Source organism: Zea mays, chromosome 7 (genome assembly GCF_902167145.1).
Source record: "Zea mays cultivar B73 chromosome 7, Zm-B73-REFERENCE-NAM-5.0, whole genome shotgun sequence".
Taxonomy (NCBI): domain Eukaryota; kingdom Viridiplantae; phylum Streptophyta; class Magnoliopsida; order Poales; family Poaceae; genus Zea; species Zea mays.
In genome coordinates, this window is record NC_050102.1 from 67,478,262 (window position 1) to 67,484,105 (window position 5,844).

The 5,844-nt window shown below is 40.5% G+C and overlaps 1 pseudogene across 1 annotated transcript; it reads right to left on the reverse strand.

Annotated features, from left to right (window-relative positions):
* Positions 1-1,333: 1,333 nt before the first annotated feature.
* Positions 1,334-3,697, reverse strand: LOC103632434 (uncharacterized; annotated as a pseudogene). The gene is made up of 5 exons (XR_002263483.2): positions 3,590-3,697; positions 3,254-3,384; positions 3,034-3,166; positions 1,830-2,901; positions 1,334-1,713 (listed from the first exon to the last, which is right to left on the reverse strand). The product of XR_002263483.2 is annotated as an uncharacterized protein (transcript).
* Positions 3,698-5,844: the final 2,147 nt, after the last annotated feature.

Below are 5,844 nucleotides of genomic sequence, written 5' to 3' on the forward strand. Positions count from 1 at the left end.
CTGCTGATCCCATGGATGCGAAAAATTGGCTGCGTACCATTGAGCGTGAGTTGCACACTGCCCAGTGCAACGACCGTGAGAAGGTTTTGTATGGTCCCCGACAGCTGAGGGGAGCAGCACAGTCTTGGTGGGAGTCTTACCTCGCCACCCATGCCAACCCTGAAGCCATCACCTGGGAGGAGTTCAGGGACAACTTCTGTCGCTACCATGTGCCCGAGGGACTTATGATAGTAATGAAGTAGGAGTTTCTCGCCCTGAAGCAAGGTCCCCTGTCCGTCAGTGAGTATAGGGATAAGTTTCTGCAGTTGTCACGCTACGCCCCATGAGACGTTAACACGGATGCTAAGAGGCAGTACCACTTTCTAAGAGGATTGGTTGATCCCCTCCATTATCAGTTGATGAATCACACTTTCCCCACCTTCCAGCACTTGATAGACAGAGCAATCATGACTGAAAAGAAGTGTCGGGAGATGGAGGATAGGAAGCGCAAGATTGGTGGACCTCAGGTCGGGAGTAGCAGTCGTCCCCGCTACTCAGGAAACTCACCACAGTAATTCAAGCAAGGTCACCAGCACCAGCATCAACGTCAACACCAGCACCAGTACCAGAGGTAGTTTCCTCAGCAGCAGCAGCAGTACCGTCAGAACACCCAACCTAGAGGAAATCAGTACCAACGTCAGAACAACCAGGCAGCTCGTCTTCTTGCCCCAGCAACCAACAAGAACGGCCAAGCAGCCCCAGCACAAGTAGGAGGTCATGCATGCTTCCACTGTGGAGAACAAAATCACTTGGTGAAGAACTGTCCAAAGAAAGCTGCTCAGCAGCCGCCAACAGTCAATGCCCCAACTAGACAAGGAGCGCCACAACAAGCACCAGGAGTCCGTGGTCAGGCCTACAATCGTGGAAAGGTGAACCACCTGGAGGCCGAAGCAATCCAAGATGCTCAGGATGTGGCAGTCGGTACGTTTCCAGTCGAATCCTACCTAGCAAAAGTACTATTTGATACTGGTGCCACCACTACAAAACAACCACCCCTTTAGCAACGCATATATGCGTTGCAAAAAGTTCATATATGTGTTGCTAAGGTCTATACCAACACATAATTATGTGTTGCCTATACTGCCGTTGCTAGGATCTATAACAACACTTATACATGCGTTGGTAAAACCAAGAGTTAAGCGTTGCCATGCTACAACGGATATCCGAGGACTATAGTAACGCTTCCATGTGTAGCAAGGAATGAACCAGGTAATATATATTATTATTACAATAATTTAATTTGAATACAAATGTAATCAATATAGTTGAAAATTTATATATTATACCAAACCCATACACAAATTATAAACAAATATATTTATTATTCAGAAATAAATTCTTGAATTACAATAGTATCCACATACAACGTCATTTTTCTTGTTCTGTACAAAGATTGTAAAGAGAAACAATAGTATCAAAGCCATATTGAAATCTACCACCTATCCATCCTCCATCTCTAGTGCAATGAACTCTTCACTGATTTGTGCTCATCTATTCTTAGTCAACAAATGAACTTGCTTCACATTACTGCTTGATGATAAGAAGACACCAATCCAAAGGATGCATCCAGCTTCTTTGTCAATCATGCCAGTTTCAAGATGCAGAGTTTCTATAAGATTGCCTGCGTTCTTTACTATCTTCAATTCATCCATACATTGCTGGTTGTAGTGCTACCTGAGTTATTATATGTATACATTCACATAGAGAAACAGTTAGATTAAGTATAAATCAAATGTCTACCTCAGTCACCAAGCTTATGGTAATAGATTAATTTTCAATAGCAAAATTACCTGCTGCTAAGCAGACCACACCAGCCCACTACAAAAGAAGATATAATAAATACCAGATGTCATGAACTTCTGACAACTCTTTTGAACATCAACATGGCCCAGTTCCTGAATGAAATTTGTTAAGAGCAACAAGCAACAATATTACTATATGAGTATGCTATCCTGCAAGTTAAGGTACTCATCAAAGACCTGGCCCATAGATCATAGGTTATTACTTCATTGAACCACGCAATCTCTTCACTTGTAAGGAAAAGACAAATCTTAAGACAGATATAGATCCTTAGTCATCTCAAAGCACCACTAAGAACATTTACATCAACGACAATCTAAAGTAGTAAAAAGATCAACTTCAACAGTAGTCAAAGCTGCTATGAAATTTGGTTGTCCAAAATTTATTTTTCAAGGGCTAGTAACCACTACTGTTAGCTTTAAGGAATCGAACCCATCAACTGCATATTGTAATATGTAGAGAACATATTGTGCCATTGGTGTCGAACAAAGCTCCATGCACGACCATCTTGAGTAGGAAACAATAAGCAAAGTCATGAACAGATAAAGATAAAGGGAACTGATAATAAATTTTAGTTACATATTGTTGGGTTCCTCTTAGGAAAGGGTTATGATCTTTGGTTTAGTACTGACTCAGCATGAAAAAATAGAACAGTCCATGAATCGTAGATTTGACAAGCAAAATAATTCACAAGGTACCTGACACTGTTGATAGGCCAACAAGTCTAATTATTCCAGCAAGAACCCCATAAAGCTTCTGGCTACCAGCATGAAAAAACCATGGAGGCACATGGGGCAACTCATATTCAACTGTACCAAGTAATGCATTTGGCAAAGCATTATCATGGATAACAGATATTTTGGAGGCTGCAGATGTTGACGTGGCATGCAGAGATATGTTAGTTGTATCTTTAGAATAGGCGCCACTCTTCAACTCAGCAACTGAATAAAGATACCCAATAGATAGTGGCTTTGATACAATTAGCTTGTCCATGGAACCAGAAAACTGTGAGCTATGACCTATGCATAAACCCAAACAATCAAAGAAACGAGCAGCAATGACCTGCCAGGGTAATCAATTTCAAAGTCAACAGAAAAATGGCAGATCCAGACAAGGAATCAAATTAAAAGTCAACAGGGGAACCATATATCTATGTAATAAATGTCGAGAACATCCAAGAGAGAGTGAGCTCACAGGAGAACGGTGAAGATGATTTATTAGAAACTAGGGACCAGCATAAAAGGTCAGAGCCAACAACATCCTAGCATGTGAAAGTGCAGTTGTCTCCTCGCTTCCAAGTACCACTTGTGGTAGCCTTTCAACCAGCCTGCTTATAATATAAAGAACAATTAAAACTTTGTTGTCACAGGCCATCATCAACTTTAGCTGTTTCAGAACTGGAAGTGGCACGAACCTAGTAAAGGTATCAGAAATCTCATTTTCTGTTACGTGATTGTGGCCTTGGTTGAAAAGATGATCAAGAGCATCTTGTGCAGCCTCAGACACAGCTGCAGCATCATCACATGCCAGAACACATAAACATTCCTGCAACGATAAAATTACAAAACAAAAAATAAATATAGCATTGGGTCAAGCACTAAGAGGCTGCTACGAAAGGCTAGCGAATGCATGGTAAATCAATTTCAAATGATAAAATGCATGCAGCTATGATGACAAAGTTGTAAAATATGTGTACATAACTATAGCTTCCATGCTCTCAAAAGGTAACAAAATACTAAAGTTCACATACCAAAAGTAGCATCTTGGTTCTTTTTAATGTAGAACTGCAACTAGACAAAAGCCCTTTTACACCACTAACCATTGCCTTCCTTACCTTCTCACATGAATGAATAGCAAGCTGCAAAAAAAATGAGTGTCAACTTAAAAGAATAAGGCCCCGTTTGGAACACAGGAATCATACATGAATTTCAAATGGATCAGTTCAATTTCATAGGAAAAACGCAGGAATAGGGGAAAATCCCATGTTCCTAACAGGTGACTCATTTATTTTAAACTGTAAGAAACAAGGAAAACGCACATGTGGGAATGTAGCACACAGTAATTTATCAACATTACTAGTTGTTTACTCAAGCCATTTTTTGGTCCGCTTCACATGCAGTGCCTTTCTATCAGCAAAGGAATTATTGACATTGGAGATAGAATCATCTGTAATCTCATCATGGCTTATCTTATCAGATATATTTTTGGTTGGCAACTGGCGAAGCATCTGCAATATATGTTAAGTTGACTCACTGCCACCAGAATGATTCTCATTCTTGTGCTTACCAAGTGCACTAAGATTTTCCTTGTCATTTAGTACTATCATCAAAGCCTCGGTCAATCCAAGAATGGCTTGTTCAATGCTCAAAGAACTCCCAGCAGCACCACTAATCATAGTCTTAGGCTACTGAGTACTGACCTGTCAGGGGATCGATCAGCTCCTTGAGAGGAGCCAGATCTACGCTTTCGATCAATTTGAACCCCTGCAGGAAGAAATAGTGAAATCGATAAACATATATAACTGACACCATCAATAAAAGCAAGAACGTTGAAACGATATGCTCACATACTTAAAATGTACTGCTAGGAGATGAAATAATTATTGTGAATTACCAACCAATTGCCTGTAAATGATGTCCTTGGTAAGTTTATAAAATCGAGGATGTTCTTTAATTGGAGGGAGATGCAAAAATCAATAGGAATGGAGTAATTAACTAAAATAGAATGGTGGCATCGGAAGGACAAAGAGAATGGTGGCATTTTAGAGTTCGGACAAACCAAATAATGCAGTCGGCATCTACCACAAAAACTTCAGAATTGCAGTTGCTACTTTTCTTCCCATGCGGTGGTACTTTTATAATTGGCATGTAAAGGATCATGAATTTTTGGCTGGATCACTTAAATTCTGTTGTAAGTAGGGCTTTCATAAATGGAGTACCCTGGGGTGTAGCCTTTGGATCATCCCTATGCACGGGCACTGGAGTACCCTGGGGTGTAGCCTTTGGATCATCCCTATGCACGGGCACTGGCACTGCCATTGGAATTTGTCGATCTAGTTTTTTTATACAGATAGAGCATTCTGTATACACTAAGATATGCTCAAATGACGCTGAACGTGGACACTACTTCACATTAGACGAAATAATGATCAGAGGCACAAACAACAAAAACATATAAGAATCTTCTGCTTGAAATCTTGATGCTGCCTTGGTAAGACATTTAACCAAATAACATTTGATAACGCTCAAAGGATCACATTGCTGACAGCTCAACAGACCTAGTACGGAAATAACAGACCATATTTTTGTAATTTTCAAAGGCTAGTGACCACTGCTATTAGCTTTAAGGAATCGAACCCATCAGCTGCATATTGTAATATGTAGAGAACAAATTGTGTTATTGTTGCTGAACATAGCTCCATGTATGGCTATCTTGAGTAGGAAAAAATACGCAAAGTCATGAACAGATAAAGGGAATTGACAATTAATTTCAGTTACGTATTGTTGGGTTCCTCCTAGGAACGGGTTAAGATCTCTGGTTTAGTATTCAGTACTGACCTGTCAGGGGATCGATAATTTACACGACAATTACATAAGTAACTAGAAAACCAAAGAATTCTAAGCATCCTGAACATATCAATGTTGTTAGGATCATAATCAGCACCATTAAGATCTCTGGCCGTGCATTAATATCATCACCCAGTACTGATGTTTGATCATTTAATTCCTCTTTCCTACCATCAGTAGAGCATTGTTGCAGAAATAGAAGCCTCGTAAGCAACAAGAGATGGCCACCAGATGGAAGAACCTAAAACAAATTGAGGAGTATTTCGATGGCCCTAAGTTGTCTGGAGATGCACAAACCTTGGATTTCTCTTCTTGAGGAGTATTTCGAATAGAGAAAATTCTTGGAATATTCGACGAGCGGAACCGGCACCTGAACCATCTTCAGCCTCAGCGCCTCTGCCAGGCGGGCGCGCTGAGCCCTCATGCCGCGCCGGACTGC